This window comes from Dermacentor andersoni, chromosome 9 (genome assembly GCF_023375885.2).
Source record: "Dermacentor andersoni chromosome 9, qqDerAnde1_hic_scaffold, whole genome shotgun sequence".
Taxonomy (NCBI): domain Eukaryota; kingdom Metazoa; phylum Arthropoda; class Arachnida; order Ixodida; family Ixodidae; genus Dermacentor; species Dermacentor andersoni.
This window is the reverse complement of record NC_092822.1, coordinates 85,637,438-85,656,510: the sequence shown is the minus strand read 5'-3', so window position 1 is coordinate 85,656,510 and position 19,073 is coordinate 85,637,438.

Sequence of the window (19,073 nt, the reverse complement as noted above, 5' to 3'; positions counted from 1 at the left end):
GCTGCGCCTTGGAACGTAGATGTTCTGCACTTTGTAATAGCTTGTAGCAAAGACGTGTTATCGCTGTAGTCACTCGCTTACTCTGTGGACCATCAGCAAACGTAAGGCTGTAAACATTATTGTGCTGTCGGTGCAGTTGCCGTCAACCATGCTTCGCATTATTTACTCAAGTGTGCGCCCATTCACTTATTCTTGATACGTTGGCTATAGAGCGGGCAGGCGTTCGCATGTGAGTTGGTGTGGATGTGTATAGACATGTGTAGATAACGTGCGTTAATATTTATATGCAAGAAAGCGGCGCTACTCATTTTGTCGTTGTGTAACGAGCGACAATCTTGCCGACATTCCGAGGTTGAAGTATTTTCTTTGGCCTTTAGCGATTTTTTTTTCTTTAGGCGCATTTCTTTAGCATATATAGCGGACAACTGATTTGCTTTATCCTCGAGAAAAGTCGTGCATCGCGAAGCACCAGCAACGCGTGCAGTCCTTACGCAGCGGAGGCCCGTGCACCTGGTCGCAGCTCTACACGTGTTTTCATTTCGCGATATATTGCCTGGCGCGGACAATCTGTCTCAAGCGGTAGGTTCCAAACGGAGCCAAGTGTGTCGCATCCGCCTCTCTAATCGCAAGATCACGAGAAGCAGCGCGTGCATGACGCGCGGGTGCGATTCAGAGCAGCCGCCGCAGATAAAGACCTCCCAGATGATGCGCGCTACTCTGTAGCCATATCGTAGCCGTCGTCACCGCACAGCCCGTCTTGCGCAGCACTAAGCGTTTCTTCTCACGCTTTCGTTACACCGACGACGAGAACGGCCCTTCGTCGCGGGGAAGTCGTGCCACCAATGTAAGCGGCGACAACACCCAATGGAGCGTCACATCGAGTACCCGTAGCCGCTCACCATCGCCTCTTGCAGGAGCAGTGATTCGCGTCACACACGCTGGTCCGCGGACCGACACCAGCAGCGGACGCCGCGGACAAGTGTAGCCCTCCCTACCTCACGGCACCCTGCCCGCAGATCGGCAACGCAGATAAGGTCGTCCACGCTGCTGCGGATGCCGTGGCCGCCAGCAAACTATAGCGCATGCGCAGGCCGTCTCCCTTCCGCCCCTTCTCCACTTTCCACCTCACCGTTCCACGTACTGCAACCTCCTCCTGCGCTTTCCTCCTACTCTCTTCCCTATGGCCTTCCTTTCATCTGACACTGCGCTCTTCGTTCGCTTTCATTCTTCGCGGCGCTCTTTCGCTCGGTTACGCGGACTTCGCCGACGCTTGCCGCAGGAACGGGCTATTAAGAGCTGTGCTCTAAAATGTGTCTGCACGAAACATCACGGCGGCGACGTGGGAGGAAATTCGCCTCTATTGACCATATAATTGCTATCGCAGTAAAGGCATGCTACAGAAATTATGAGAATTGTCTATTAATGCGCAAACATTAGTAGACAAATTTGAGTTGCCCCACCACCAAATTTAAGTTGGCCCACGGCAAAATTTAACGGTGGCCCACCACCAAATTTCAAGTTGACCCATCCCCAATTTTCAAGTTGGCCCACCCCCAAAATTCAGTTGGCTCAACCTTAAACTTCAAGTTGGCCAACCCCCGAATTTAAGTTGGACCACCCCTACTGCAGGCTTCCCCATGCATTTTCTATGGCGCCCTATGTATGTCTATCGGTGAGGTGTCACGCTTCTCGCGTTACGGACACAATTTTTCTATGACAATATTGCCGGTGTACTCGCCAAATAATGCTCACGGATTAATATGGCTGATGACAGTAGCGGCATCAAGAACAGAGAAGGTTCTAAAAAATTGGCAGTGGCTTAGCTCGGCTATGCCAGGATATATACGCAGCGAAAGCTAAGGCATAGCATGGTTAGCCTTCGTTAATCTTGATTGCAAGTCCAGGTTAGTCCGGTTGTCTAGCTATGTTGCGGCGTTTAGCCAGTCGTTCGGCGCGCTGTTCGTCTGTTTCCTGGGCGATTCGTTTCCTCTTCATCTCGTTCTGATGTTGATTCCAGGCCTCTTCCTGCTTATCAGAATTGTCGCCGTCCATACTGCCGCCTCAACTGTGGTTGCAGCGCTCGCGAGCTTTCCTTTTCAATCCTCCGACATGTTATCAGGCATGCGACGCAGCTGGCGAAGCGAGCGGAGGCGAGCGCAATGACGAGGAACGCGGTGTGACGTCACACCAAACGGCGGCGGAGGAAAGGCGCTGCGCAGCGGCGGAACATCTGTGGCTCGGTGCTACTAGTGGCGCATGCGCAGTAGTGACTAGGGAGCGAGAGAGAGAGAAATATCCGCGGCGAGGCGCGCTTTGTGACGTCAAGTGCCTCCTCGGAGCACCGCCACGGCGAAATCGCATGTTCGCGGCCACTAAAGCTTTCGCTTTAAAAACCAAGGAAACAAACAAGCAAGCAGTCAAGCGAGCAAGCAAAAGTCCGGCAAGCAAGCAATTTTCGCTCCGTCTTAAGTGCGGAAGGCTGCGATTCTTGCTACAAATCCAAGCTTTTCGAAAAAAAATGACAAGATTTCTGCACATTTAAATAAAACACTTACTTTTAGCACAAAAATATTTCACCTCTATTCAATTGAAAAGGCTGTGACGGATTCTAAAGGTTACATTTAAGAAAAACGTGATTCCGTTAAGAAGTCCAAGAAGGGGGCTCACTTGAGACAAAATGTAAGCATAAAACGCTACTCATTGGAAGTCGTGGCCGTCTAAAGTCCGTCTGAACTTTGCTGGTGTAAAGTACTTATTAAATGATGTGGCGTTCAGATTGCGATGTTCATCGCAGAAGGTCTGACCCGAAAGTTGTAGTAGTGCGTCAGCAAAAAGAAAAATACGCGGATCCCACGCACTGTAGGAATCGATGTAAGCGAACGTTTGTATGCTGTTTGCTTTGAGTGACGAAAATTGGCGGTGAAGTTGGCGGTGAATTTGCCATTTCTCCGGCATATAGTCTAATACGAGAGTTGTGAGTTGATTTGCAACGTTACCTCGCGTGCATCACAGCTGTTTGTCTGCGTAGTACACAGAACACACAGGGGGAACTTGCTTACAGAGCTGCTTGCTTGAGGCGTTGTTGTGTGCCATACTTCATAACCACTGAGAGGAGCATTATCATTGCCTCACATAGCACATCGCACCGTGGCAGAAGTGTTAAAATTTAATTGAATTATGGGGCTGTACGTAATTCAGTTAACTATTATAATTGTTTGTATGCGCACATTCATCGTCTGCACCACGTTTCGCTGCGTAGCGAAGACGCTGCTGTTTCGCGCTACGCTTTTTCGGACCTGGGTCTCCTCGACACTGAGCGCACGCTTCGGAGCCATTTTTCTGGCGCGTGTTCACGTGCTCCTTCTGCGTATACTGTCCATTTTGTGGCCCGCACTCTCCAAGCGCTCTCTTCAGGCTATGGATAATTGTAGTGGTTGCACTACCACAGCCCAGCACGTGACCTCCACAGCCCAGCAGCTGCATTTTTGTCACCTTACCGAGGCGCAGTTAGAACACAGGCAAAACTCTGCGCAAGAAGGAATGCGTCTGCAACAATAGCACCTAACAAACTGTCGAAAGGCTGCTCATTTAAAACTACGTCACACTGAGGTTGCCAGTGTACCTGCGTCAAGTCGCGTCGATGGGACCTAACGGGCACGCAAGCAAGACTTCTGCAGGAGTGAAGCCTACAGTGCATTTCGCAATCGCATCTTGATGTGCACTGGCACAATTTACACATATATGTTTCATTTTTGTTATCCTTTTAGGTGAACATTTTGTTCGTGCTTTCATTTTCTACCGTTCTTTCTACTTGTCCAATTGAGCCGCGCAGTAATATTGTCATTTACGCTGTTTAAATTTATTAAAAGCTCATTTTCTTAGTTTATGCTCTGGTTCGAGGAGCGCAGCCGAAGGTGTGTGACAAATGACAGTACATATAATACAAACATATAATTATATCCCAACTACATGACAATAATCATGTATTCATTCGTCATTTATTGACTGGTTATCTTTACTCTCAAGATCTTCCGAAGGAATTTTATTGCTATTGCTGCGTAAGTATTTGTTTGCAAGCAGCACAGTTTCATTGCGCAAAGCTCTCTGAAGAACAGCAGTGTCTAGTAATATGGTCATTTGACATTCGAACGTCCGTTCTATACGAATGCTTAAGTAAGCGCGTAATTTTCCACCTGTAGAACAAAACAGCGGATGTCATGTAACCTAGTTCCTGTTGGACGGTACACAAGACTATCATACCGACAAACGGTCGTAATGCGCTTCAAAACAATCTCAGGCTACAGCACGCCATGACCAAGTGAGACAGCTTACATAATAGTGCTGTTTGACTGTAAATCCTCAAAAATCTTCTGAACTATGAACACGTAATTATGCCTTTCCATAATATTTTTGTCCACACAAAGACCCTGCGCTGCCTACAAATCGGTAATACACGCGCGCCGGCAACGCGTTCCTCGGAGTGGGCACGGGAATGGTGGACGCCGTAGTAGACGCCGCGGTTGTCTTCACCCTGTACGTAGCGGCTGGCGAGGAAGACATCACAGGCACCCTAGGATGTGCGGAGGCGAGCGCCGTCTCGTGTTGTTGCAATAAACACAGGGACACGCGCGGCAAGACCATATCACAGCAGCAGCAGCGCCCGGAAAGTCGGGAGAAGAGGCAAAGAAAGCTTCGCTTTAAAAGAGAGGGTTTAGCGGTGCCGCTGTCTCTGCTCGGAAGGGTCTAGACGAGGAAGCTATAGCTGGGGCCCAACTCCGGTGCCGCCTATTCAAATAAATGTAAAACACAGACACGCTTTTCTGAGATAACCACAGCGCCGATTTTAATGGAATTTCTTGCATTTGAGATAGGGAGTTAAATTCTAGTGACTGCTGGAAACAAGATTCTGATCTAAGGCCTGAATTTTTTAAAATCATTTTCCAAAAGTTGGTAAGCTTGAAAATAATCGAAGCACGAAGTTTATCAGTTTGTTCGCGAAAGGCCCTGTCAGGCTGCCCTACCACTACCATGGACCTTATTGCCGCTAACGCCTTTTTTTGACACCATCGGTGACAGCCACGTCCAGCGGTTTGTCCGACTGGCTCGCCCGACAGACGTGCCATATCTGCTCTTGCCATGGCCCTTGAGGTGGAGACAGCATACAGGGTGTCTGCCAAGTTGACATGTTCAAATTCCCTTAGTTTTCCAGGTTATCCCTGAGCGACACAGAACTTTATGTCAAGACAGGCCCACGTCGCCCGATGCTGTCACTCCCAAGTAAGCATTTAAAAATATAAACTTAATCCAGTTCGAATAGTACGGAGTAGTTTTTTTATTTAATTCAAAATAGAAAACTGAAGGTAGGGGATAGTAAAATGCACAGCAAATAAAATATATTCGAAAAAGAAAAATCATAAAGCCCATTGCAAATCGAGTTAAACATTCGAAATGCGAATAAAAAGAGATGCATACAAAAGCAAATATTTTCGAAAATGAGCTACTTCTATCGAGTGATAGCAAGATCATTGGTATTAGGCCCGAACTTTGTCACAAGTGAGATTTTCTCAGCAGTTGGAAAGTCAACCTCAACTGTCATTACATACTCTTAGCCCCCGCACAATGCATCCGTTTTGTGTTTCACTCTCTCAAGAGTTTATTTTAGTTTAGGTGAGGGTCACCTGCATCATTGCGTAAGCCAACACTTTGTTTTTTGAGCTCAAGCCCCTTCAAAGAGGCGGCACAGTTCCCCTCCCGATCATTTCTCAATGCGACGGTCATTTCTGTTCTTGTCCTCGTTCCGCCGCGCGTTGGAAGCGTCCTCTTGGTCAGTTGTATAGTCAACGTCTGATTTTTCGTACTCCCTAGGGGCCACGAACACGTCCGAAAAATCAAATCGGGCAGTCCGAAAAAAATGAATGCATGTCTTTTACTGCCCTTAAGAGCTCAGATCCTCACAGGCACGTCCGAAAAAGCTCTGAAAGCCTGGCAGTACACTTATTACGCGTATCGGTGCTCGTACTGTGACAGGAGACGGTGGGTGCACGCGTGTATTGTTATGGAATACGTAGTGTCCCGTGACAATTGCCCCTTCCCACGCTTGTTAAGCTTCACCGCACTACTTCATGTACGCTTCACCGCGTAACATTGCTGTGCTGAGGCGAAGCTGTCTTTCGGGAACCGGCATTGTGCCAATCGCGAGGATTGCAGAGGCGGAGTCGGCGCCATTACTGACAGCAGCGAGTTCTTTCAATGAAAAATACGGCACCGAATGGCAAGGACATTAATAGCGAACGTCGAAGCAGCTAAGCCTAACGTTGCCGTGGTGGTGGCTACGGCTGCCAGCGGATTTGCGTGCGAGAGCGCTGGTTCGAGGCAGCGAGATAATCAAAACGGCGGTGTTGGCTTTGATTAATGCCGTTTCGGACCTGCGGTCTTGGCAAAAAGTCCGGAAAATCGGACAGGGAAGGGCCCTTGCGTCTGAAATTACAGACGCTCTGATGCATTTACTCTATGGGGCACGTGGTGGTGCCGCGAAGCCGTCCGCATTACCGGGCATTTCACAAAAATCGGGCGTCCGGAAAATCCGTCGTTGACTGCACAGTGGCAACTCCTCCAGCCGACGACACGGCGTCAAAGACAATTCGTTGCGATTCCTCTCTTTTACTCGAGACAGCAGGAGGGTGACCTTTGTCAACTTTCATAGAACGTTGATAGACAAACTTCGATAGAACCGGCGTCAATGGGCCGACACACTGCTCCTCCTGGACGGCTCCGTCAGGTTTCGCCAGTTCCCACGTGCTACCGATGCAGCGACGCTGGCCATTTTGTTCGGGACTGCCCGCGAACGTTCGAACCTTCGACGAACTCGGCTACCGCTCCGGAATTTCCCTCGGAAAACTGGAATGCGGGCCGCCGAGGACAGGACCCCGCGTAATGTCTGAAGCACCTGTCCTTTCACTTGGCCCCTTCACAGAGATTCCAACTACGCCGGTGAAGCTCGGGGATCCGCCTCAGCAGGTTGAAGCACTTGTGGACACAGGAGCGGCCTCAGCTTCCTCGAGTTGAGTATTTTGCCTGGGAGAGTTTCGTTGAATCCTGTTCCAGTTGATCGACTCCACTTCGTCCTGGCTGATGGAACCACTCTCTATATAAAGCCTCGGTGAAATCTGGCTAAGTGTGTGCGCGCTCCGGGAAAACAGCTAAACAGCGGTACCTTGTTGTCCAAGACATGTACGCGTCAGTAGTTTTAGGATGTGATTGGCGCACCACGTTTGGGGTCCGTCTGAAGTTTAGAAAAGCTGGTTACGCCACTGAGCTCTCCTCTCTCACTTCGACACCGTCTCCTGCCGTCCCGAATACCTCCAATAAAGCTCACTCTTGGTTGTCGTACGTGCAAGTGCATCAGTTTATTTCCAGGGCTTTCAGCATGTTGCAGGCTGTACTCCACATTAAAAACCTTAGCGACAAAATTTTCTTCGCAATTCGGCATTTTAACAACGAGGCTTTATGCGTCAAGCTTGCCGGCTTTGTGCGCTAAACAAAACGGGGCGGCGCGACCTGAAGCTCGAGAATTCTCACCATTTTTGCAACCTGCGACTACGATAACCGCAAATACATCCGCTTCCTGGGTGTCTGTGCGCTGCGGCGTAGCATCAATGTCCAACGCAGATATTCTGATACAAAGCGCGGTTTGTTCCAAACCAAGAGAAGAATTTGCAGTGTCACGTGCCCTGCTTCGCTCTTCAGGCAGGACCTCTGCTGTACTTGTATTCAGTCTTTCCGACAGCGACCTACCCCTGCGTCCAGACACCGTTCTCGGAACCTGTACCTACCTAGAAGAACCGTCTGTCGTAGCACTAGTGCAGCCAGCCGCACCTTCTGCGCCAACAACTTCCTTCTTAGACTGGAATGAATTCAACTTCGGTGCCGACTTAACTCTGTCGCAGATGTCCTAGATTCAAACGCTGCGGCGAAAATACCGTGTCTGTGTGGCCATATCGCCGAATGAACTCGTTCAGACTTTTGTTCTGTGGCACAGGACCGATATCGCTTCTCCAGTTCCTGTACGGCGCCACCTGCATCGAGTATCTGAGTCCGAACGCGCAGAAATTGTCAGGACGACATGCTTCAGCGTGGTGTTATGTCCCTCTCGTTTACGCCGTGGTCGTAAACCACAGTCATCGCGAAGAAGAAGGACGGCACGACCCGCTTGTGTGTTGGCTACCGACGCCTGAACAGTGTGACAAAACCTGATGTATATCCGCTGTCTCGTCTTGATGACACGCTTGACCGCCTGCACGGGGCTCGTTTTTTCACCACGCTGGATCTTATTTCTGGTTATTGGCAAGTAGAACTAGAGGCAAATGACGCAGAAGAAGCTGCCTTTATAACGCCGGACGGACTGTACCAGTTTGACCACTTGTCTCTCCAACGCTCCTGGTACGTTTCGGAGACATGGACTGCGTACTTTGACATCTGAAATGGACAATGGCTTTTGTATACTTGGACGACATTATTGTCTATCCCCCTACTTTTCCTGAACACCTCAGACGCTTGGAAATGGTCTTGTAGGCTCTCCGAGACGCTCACCTCCGCATTAAGCCTACAAAGTGCTTCTTCGGTTCCTCCGAAGTCACCTACTTGGGTCCCGGGGTCAGTGCTAAAGGCGTAAGCACTGATCCCACAAAGCTCCTAGCCATTGTATTCCATCTTCCACCACGGCAAAGCAGCTGAAATGTTTTATGGAATTTGCTTCCTGTTTCCGCCGCTTTAAACCTGACTTTGCTTCTCGCGCGACACCTCTCAACCGGCTGCTAAAGACGACCGTTGGAAATGGGGTCCTGACCGAGACGCTGCCTTCCGTGACATCCACACTGCCCTCCAGACATTACCGACGCTCGCACACTACGACGAGAATGCACAGACTGGGCTTCACACCGACGCGAGCGGTGCTGTTCTTCTAGAACTCAGCCCGGACGGGCAGGAGACGCCGGCAGTTCATGCCAGCCGCCAACTCAGTGAACCGGAGGTCCGATACCATGCCTCCGAACTTGAGTGCTTGGCGGTAGTTAGGGTGGTTGAAAAGTTTCGCCCGTACTTTTATGGTAAAAGGTTCACTTTGGTTACCGACAACGTCGCCCTTCGTTGGCTGCAAACAAACAAAAAAAAAAGGACCACAACGCTAAGTTCTCCAGGTGGGCTCTCAAGTTTCAAGATCATAACTTTATTATAATCTATCGCAGCAGCACTCAACGCCAAGGTGCCGATTACCTATCTCGTAACCCGGCGACTCTAAGCGACCCCTCACAAGCCCTGGTAGACCTTCACTTACGCACAGTACAGCCACAAGACGCAGAAAGCGTTGGCATCGTCCGACGACTGTCAGGTGAGGTATGCGCCACCAAGCGTCGTTGTGAAGGCCTTCTGGTCTCGTGTGTGGTTCGAGATTGCACCTTTTGTCACCGACGTCGTCAAAATTGGTCGCACCTACCCGTCATGCCGGAGGCCATGCGACAGTCGGTTCTATTTATGTCTCACGACGCTCCAACTGCCGGCCACCTCGGGCTACACAAGACGCTGGCACGCATCAAGGAAACATTTTGGCGGCCATGCGTGCGCAATGATGTCTCCCGCTACGTTTCGTCGTGCACAGTCTGTCAAGCACGAAAAGCCGCAACAAATATTTCACCGGTCCCCCATGCAAACAATCCCTCCTCCTGAAACTCCCTTTGGCGTCGTGGGACTCGATCACTTGGGACAGTTTCCACGTACGTCCGCGGAAATAAGCGCGTCACCTTCATGAGGAAAAAAACACTGCATGAGCGGAGGTCTGTCAGCAGCAGCTGCTGTGAATCGCGCCCACGCTTCACCCACACGCTGCCCCTCGCGATCTCCCGATTAGCGAGGCAGTCGCGCCACACTTCGCTCCGTTTGCAATGTGCCGCACGGAACAGAGTGTCCGCGCCAGCTACGCTACTCACAACGCTTTCTTCCCAATATAAACCGTGTACCTATATAACCATAATACAAAATATCGACAAGCGAAATGAAAACCCGTATATACGTAGCTGCGCTCAAATTTAGCATTAGAGGGTGTCGTAATCGTCGGTGAATTTTTTTTCTCGCTCATCTGCTGAGGTGTTTCGCGAAGGGAGACGCGGGAGTGTCTCCCAGATCTGTACTTGCCACAAATGCGTGCGCACCTTAGAGGGTGGGGTATGCGAAGGCCAGTGGTATGTCCACTTCAAAAGCGCCTCCTGTTACGTTTCAATACGGCGATGAGCATTCCTTAGACATTTTCCACGAGGCAGTACTTTCATCAGCGCGCGTCCAGACGACGCAGGGCCCGAAATAGACCGTGATGCACAAACAAAGGAACTCACTTCGAAATGACAACTACCGCGAAGAACACTCTACCTGACTCTGAAAAGCTGAAGTAATTGATGAAACAGGCGAACGTCGAAGGCTACCATGGGAACGGCTTCTACCTCGGGTTCCCAGACTGATACACGCTTGCGCCATCCAAGATAGGAGACGGAGTCCGGCAGAACGGTGCGACATCATGGGAGGGTTATTACGACAGAGTCGACGATTTTGATTGGCCGAGATACAGTCATCAGATTCATCATCACCATCAGCCTAGTCTCGTAGGAAAGACGACTGTTTGAAAAGCGGAGATGTTTAGTGAGGAGAGGTGCTAACGTGTCCTGATGTGAACTCAGTCATTTAATATGCTCCAACATGGAGTGGGTTTCCGTATATGGAGCCAGTGTAAATAATGTAAACTAAATCCTCTTTCTTTCATTCCTACTACCGGACGTACTGATCAATGTGCCTGGCTGATTCCTGGCTCAAACGCCGCCTCGAGCCGCAACACTCCACACTGGCTGGCGAAGTGGCAAGACTGCAAATTTCTGACATCTTACTTCTGGCCGTTGTTCAACTCTAAGCCTTCACTGGTGCGGCCAGTAGAATTCCCTCCTTCCTTTATTTCATTCAACAGTAACAAGAATAGTCGCTTTTTCCACAACCAGGCGCCCGCTGGCGCCGACGTTGCTGGCGTTTTATTCCGATAGGAATTATATGGGCACTTCAGGCACATATACGCGGTCGTCGTCGCCGTGATGTTCCGTATAAAGTCCAAGGACGATGACATCGTCGCCGCGCGCCGTATGCCGTATGTAAGAGTGAAAGCGTGCGAAAGTGACCTCGACGATGACGTCTTAATCTCAATTTCGCACACGCAAGGGAGGAAAGTGCGGAGGAAGCGCGCCGTCTACTGTCGCGTGCAGGCATCGGGTGGAAAGGAGGGAAGTGAGGGGAGCGTTCTATTGTGGCTGCGATCTACGATGGGGAAAGTGCACGGAGTGCTGATAGCTTCATGTGCGCTGTTTTCGCAGCTTCGTTCGCGTTGAAGCGATGCAGCTCGGTCAATTCGCTCGCTGCTGCTGCCACACTTCGTCACTCCAGCGCTCTGACAGCGAGTTTCCGCAGTCATCGAGTGAGATGTGTTCGTGTTTGCGTGTGCGCGCGTAACACCATGCTTGTTAATTTGTTACAAGCGAATATTTACAAGTTTAAGCGGCCGATAAATCTACTATCTTTTCTATAGCTGCCTACTAATGTGCTATCGCAATCAATGCTTTGCCTTTCGGGCGAAACTGCAATTATTTCTTTTTGCATTTCACGAGCGTTTTTGCATCTCGCCCCCGTCGAGATGAAGCGGCCGCTCGTTGGGATCGAACCCACGACCTCAAGCACTGCCACAGTCATTAAGCTACCGCGACGGGCACGGAGCGTTGATATGCGTGGCGGCCGCTTGTATAGTGCCGTCTTGACGCGGCGGTGCTATGGTACGCCTTTGGGACTGCACGTCCAGCGTCAGTTGTCCGAGTTGTCCGCTAAACAAATGTGCACGATGTTTATTTTACTGCGATAGCAATTGTACGGACACTCCAGGCGAATCTCTGCCGTCGTCACCGGCGTCGCCGTGATGCTCGGTATAAAGTCTACGTGCTATAACATCGCGGCCGCGAGACGTGCTGTGGGTGCGGGCGAAAACTTGCGAGGGTGAGCCGAGAAGTATAGTGTTCTCTCACGATCGCAAGTGAATTCATCGGGAACGGTGCGCGCCGTCTTCAAGAGGGAGAGCAAGGAGATGTGCTAGGAAGGGGGAGGGGAAGGTTGGTGCGCATCTCCTCTTCTACTCCAGCTGCCGCGGCTGAGTGCGGCCGTGCACGTCCCGTCTTGGGAGGCAATCTGCGCTGGGTTCGAAGGCTAGCCGGCCGGACATAGCTGGTGGCTTCGTGCGCGCTTTCTCATGCGCCTAGTTCGCGTTGGAGCGAGAGACAGCACGAAGGGGAATTCGCTCGCCGCTGCTGCCGCTCATCATGCCAGCATTCCGACAGTGAGCGTACGCAGTCATTGAGTGAGATGTGTTTGTGTTTGCCTGTGCGCGTGCGACAACTTGCTTGTTAATTTAGTTATATAGTAAGTAAATTCTTCGTGCAGTTTATTCAGCTGATAAAACGACTAACCTTCGTACCAATATCTAATAACTTGCTATCGCAATTAATGCTTTGCCTGTAGGGAGAACCTGCGAGTTCTTTCATAAATAACAGAAACATACGGCACTTAATCGTACCGTGCATTGAATATACATTTATCTAGTTTGTCTGCAACTCTTGCCATGCCTATATTATGGTGGTAGCATTCTTCTTTTTTTTTAAGTGACGGGACTCCAAACGAGGAATGCTCCACACTAGTGCCCTTTCGCGCTCCTCCTATATATGCAAGCTGTCTCAAGCGAATGACAAGGCTGTTCTCTTGTTTTGCGACTGTGTCAGTTCTGTCCATTCTCTGCCTCCTCTCCTCACCTCCTCCCAGCCATTCGTCCACATGCCTTCTCAACTGTTGCGTGCGAGTACAAAAGTACGTGCTGCAGCTTCTGCAGTGATTTTGCGGGGACTCGTGCATAATTACATTGTTGCGATACGTGGAAAGACCCCCCCAAACACAAACACCCCCCCCCCCTCGCGGTGTATCAGGCAGCAGCAGCAGCAGCGGTGGAAAAGTCGAAGGGAGAGGCAAAGAAATGTTTGCTCTAAAATAATAACATTGTTTTACGAAGGTAATGCTGTTGCCAAAACCTTTAAGGCAAGTTGTTACATGTGTATAGTACTACATAGCATTGCTGTATAAGAATCTTGGCAAAGCTCAGCTGATATCATAATTGCCTAATTTTGTTATTAATAGTCCTAAACAGACCACAGCAGATTACATGGGCACCTGATGGCAGGTAATGATGCAAGTACCAGACCACGACCTCAATAGATTTTCAGCATGCCACGGGTACTGCCCGATTTAGGAAGGCGTGACGAAGAGCCACACTGGCTTTCAACGTTCTGGGTTCTCTGAGACTGCTGGCAAGACTTCAAAATTAAATTACAGGAAAGGTATACACAACTGTCAGTTACGTCATTTGGTATGTGACCGAGGTGCCTAAAAATATAATAGACACAAATTTAGTTCAGATTCATACACCTTAAAATACTGCCAGAGTTACCTTTTAAGCCTAACAATGCAATGCTTTGTCTGGTGTCATGAATGGTGACAAACATGCGAATCCTTTAAAATCCTGGCCTATGGACTGTCTTTCTCCTGCAGTGCTTCACATCCCACACCAGAGCCTTCTCTCAGGTTTTCAAGTCTCTCGAGTATGTCACACAATGAGGATTGAGCATTGCCACTCCCTGTCATCCAGTGCCATGACTTATGACATCAACTACTGTATTACACTGCATCCTACAGGCTTCCTGCAGCGTCTTGGAGGACCCTAATAATGCAAAACCTTAAATCCAAGTATAAATCACTGCATACATGTAAAGGTTCAGTTGCAAATGTCATTACTGAAGGCACAGCATAAAAGCTGTTTGCCATTCATGATATGCTGCTGCTGGATGACACACAGTTTTCTGAATAGTATTTTTTTGGCAGTCCATAAGTGTTATCTATTTTAAACCTGAGTCCTGTGGAGTGTTTTTATGGCATGTGTAGATTGCCCCCTTTAAATGGTCAATGTTTACGGAGGTCAGTGGGTCTTGCAGCGGCACGATGAGCACATGGTTGAAACTTGTCTGCACTGTCTTTCAGATTGCCGCTTGCACCAAATCCAGATGTCTCCAGGAATGTGCTACGTCTGCGCATGATCCCTTTGGCCCATCCTTCGAAACGTTACTCAGGACCGTCATATCGAAGGATGTGATACAACCATCGCATCATCGTTGGACTGAAGCACCGGACCTGCGTGGCTTGACCTTTGGCGAGCCCTTCTGCGCATGGAGTACTACCACAGCGTCACCTGGTCGTTTACACTGCGCTATAAAGCCGAGGACGGATGCTATCCTCTTCAGTGGGTCTTGCAGCGGCACGATGAGCACATGGTTGAAACTTGTCTGCACTGTCTTTCAGGTATGCCCGAAGTACAATTTTCCTTGTTATAGAAGCGATGATCGATGTGTAGTGCTGCTGCCTGGCCCACTGATGAGAGCGTTTTCTATTTTTTCTGTCGGTAGAATGTTGTTGATGTTATCTGGTGACGTCGAGACCAATCCTGGTCCCGATAAGTTACAGGAAGCGCTATTGCAATTGCTCGCAGGGCAGGAAAAAATTCGTTCCGAAATATCTTCTTGGACAGCCAAGTTTGCTTCCATTGAAGGAAGGCTAAATAGGCTTGAGACGTCAGTACTGCCAGTCGCGGAAGTGATTCCGCGAGTTCAGGAACTTGAAAAAACTGTCGCTCATCTTAAAAATGTGGTATTGAAGCTGGAAAGTCGGTCTGACGATCTTGAAAACACGTCCCGCAGAAATAACCTTGTTGTCTATGGATTACCCGAACCCCATTCTGAGCCCTCTGGGCAACTACTTGACGCGTTCACAAACTTGATATCTGATAAACTTGGTGTTCAGTGTACAGACATTGAACGTTGGCACAGGCTTGGGGTGCGTAGAGGTGATAAGCCACGTCCTGCTATTTTCAAATTTTTAGACTACAGGTCAAAGATTGCAATATTAAAGAATGCCCGAAAGCTAAAAGGTACAGATATATATATAAATGAGGACTTCTCTGAACGGGTTCGAAAGATACGCAAAGCTCTTTGGAGACTTTCTGTAAATCAAAGGAAAAATGCATCTACCGTTCGTCTGCACTATGATTCCTTGCTGATAGACAATGTACGCTATGTACTGAATGAATCAGGTGATTCAATGATTAAAACCAAAAAGCAAACCTCTGCAGTACATGAAACTTGACTGCATTCCGATGCTAATTTCTCGCTGGTAAACGTTAATGCCCGCAGTCTTCTTAACAAAATTCAAGACTTTCACCACCTCGTAGCATTTTATCATCCTTCTGTGATTTGCGTGACTGAAACGTGGCTTGGTGAACACATCTTAGATTCTGAAATTATACCACCAGGTTACAGCGTCCTCAGGAAAGATAGAAGTGACCGGCGCGGTGGCAGTGTGGCACTCTTCGTAAACCAAGACATTGAGTTTACAGCATTGCCTGACGTTCCTAACTGCGAATCAGTATGGTGCAAAATAAGGCTTTGTGGATTCACTTTGGCTGTAGGAGCTGTTTATCGACCCCCTGACACGGATCTCAGTGTCTTTTCCGATCTTACCGATTATATAACCAAACATAAACTTAACTGTTGTAAAATGTTACTTGCTGGTGATTTCAACACCCCTGGCATAGATTGGCCAATGCTATCTGCTGGTGGCCGTTACAAAGCCATTTGTGATTACTTGATTAACATGTCTATTTCTTTCGATCTAACGCAAATTGTGAATTCCGCAACCCGAGAAAGCTCAATTTTAGATCTTGTCTTCATAAATGAGCAACTTAGACAAAATGGTTACGATAGTACTATCGTTGAAGGCCTCTCGGACCACAAGGGGGTCATTGTTTATTTGAATTTAGCAACTATGCCTAAGCGCCCCTCACATCAGACAGTATTGAACTTTGAACGTGCTGACGACAACTCCATAACTGAGTTGCTCGCATGCTCTTTTGATGAGTTTTCGAGTTGCGTAAACCATTCCTCTGTTAACGTGTTAGTGAACCGTTTTTACTCAATTGTCAATCAATGTATAACTAATTACATTCCAACCACGTGTATAAAGCGCAATCCCAAGCACCCTTGGTACACACGTGAAATTATACACCTAATTCGTCGCATCAGGCGTCTGCGCAAACAACCCTATGCAAACAATCCAATGAAAGCTTCATTATTGACCACACTTAAAAACAACTTAAAATCTGCTATGTCAAATGCGAAAAGTTTCTATTTTAATAGCACCTTGTCATACTTCATTAAGAACAAGCCATCAAAGTTCTGGCGAACCATCAGTCCACCAAGTCAGAGCTCTCCTTCATTCATAATTGCTAATCAACCATGCTCAGATAATCTTAACATTACTGAAGCTTTTAATAATTACTTTAAATCAGTGTTCACCTGTGATGATGGACGCACCCCCACGTTCTGCACTACTCTTTCGTCATCACCTTTTCCTAGTATGGCAATCACTTCAGCTGGTGTACATAATCTTATACTCAAGATCGATACTATGAAAAGTACTGGGCCAGATAATATACCAGATATGTTTTTACGGCGATATTCTGAATGGAGCTCTCAGTACTTATCCCTAATTTTTTTGAAATCTGTAGAATCATCCACTGTTCCAATACTCTGGAAATGTGCTAAGGTTGTTCCAATTCACAAAGACGGTAATAAGCAGGAAATATCTAACTACAGACCTATTTCTTTAATATCAACATCTTGTAAATTATTGGAACACATTATTCATAAATATATCATTGAGTACTTATCTGAACATAATGTTCTTTCGCATGCTCAACATGGCTTCCGTTCCGGATTCTCCACGGTAACACAACTTCTAGAATTCTCCCATGATATTGCATCCACACTTAACCTTAGAGGACAACTTGATGCCATTTTTATTGATTACAGTAAAGCTTTTGACACAGTGTGCCATAAAAAGCTTCTCATTAAACTCAAGGCAATAATTCATGATTATAAATTACTAGGTTGGATACAGGACTACCTAAGTACAAGAACCCAGTTTGTTGCATTTAACAATGTTCACTCATCTCGTGTCAATGTAACATCCGGTGTACCACAGGGGTCTGTCTTGGGTCCTTTGCTGTTTGTAGTCTATGTAAATGATGTCGTTGAAGTAACCGCGGGCACTTCTGTCAAAATAAGACTATATGCTGATGACTGCGTCCTTTATTCTACTATAAGTAGTAATCATGATCAGTTAGAGCTGAATGAAGTCTTCACCCGTTTTTGCGAATGGAGCAGAACATGGCAAATGTCACTTAATTTTAAGAAAACCGTATCAATGACTTTTTCGAATAAAAAACAACCATTACAATTTACATATTTTAATGAAGCACACAAGCTTGCAAGCGTCCACACGTTTAAATACCTTGGTGTTACTTTCTCCCCTGATCTAAAATGGCATGCTCACATTAACTGTACTATAACCAACAAGGCGTTGAGAAAACTGGGTTTTCTTAAAAGAAACTTACGAGATGCAACTAAAGAATGTAAATTAACAGCATACAGATCACTAATAAGGCCTCTACTTGAATACGCGTCGGTAGTGTGGTCGCCACATCTTTCCAAAGACATAGACATGCTTAAGTCTATTCAGAAAAAGGCCATACAGTTTATATATAATCGTTATGACCGCCATTTCTCACCGACATCACACGCGAGCAAGCTACTACTAAAGCCACTGGCCCATAGACGTACTTGTGACCGTGTTATTCTGCTACATAAAATTGCTCATGGGAAAACTTATGTCAATGCACCTATTGTTTTCACTAACCCTTCTTCTCGGCCCACCAGAAGAAGTCATCATCTTAACACTGATCCTTTAAATGCAATGATTGATTGTTTTAGTTTTTCCTTTTTTCCACATACAATTGTGATTTGGAATGGCCTTGAGGGGTCCTTGCGCGAGTTACCAAGTGATGTATTTGCCAACCTATTACCTAATCATGTTCATTAATCAACTAGCTATTCCTGATATTGTTCTTTCTATTGTTTGTTTTCTTTTTGCCACTCAAATGTATTCTTCAATTGATTGACATACGTATGCACTCACTCCTGCAATATCTTGCTATGCAAGATGGCAGTATATGTAAATAAATAAATAAAGGTCACTGCTGCACACTCATAAGCAAAGGTACACAGGGCCACCATCAGCGAGGCGACTTGACGACTTACCCCCTATTATCTTTCTGCATCATGCAAGCACAATTTTGTCAACTATTGTATTGCCAGGCAAATATACCACACCTCAGACGCTAAGTGAATATCATAAATGAGTTTTATTCAAAGACCCTTTCGGTTTCGAAATTGAACACTGACAACAAGCATCAATTACCAAACTAGAAAAAAAAAGCTATACTAGAGGAATTGCTAGGAATAAGAGTGGTGCAGTGATTGCACGTTAACATATTTAAATGCATCAGCACTGTCATCTCTAAGTGTAATAATGAATATAAATGCTCCTTAGTTCTCGGTTACACACTGCAGGCATCAGAAGATGGACATGTTGCACCAAGACTAGTCCTCAAATGAAATACACAATCTCATTCCTAGGAAATCACCTAGGGCACGCCCTAGGTGGCGTGCCCTAGGTAACAGGTGGCCCTAGGGTTAATAGGCGTGCCTATCTAAAGCTAACCAGGAAACCTCACATGACATTATGCATTTCCACAAAGAAATGCAATGACACTCATCTGAGTGATGCTGGTAATGTTTTTGAAACTGTGTGCAGACACGTGAGTAAAGGAAACAGCCCAGTGCAAATGAATTCTAAAGAGCGAGTCTGCATGTCGCAATGAATGAAAAACACTGGCTCATTTTCATGCTCACGACAATACCACAATAAAAGAAATGAAAGCAACACACTAGTAGCATAGCAGAGGCTCCTGCCAGTATAGACTTCAGCGCCCCTAATGCTTAAATAATAAA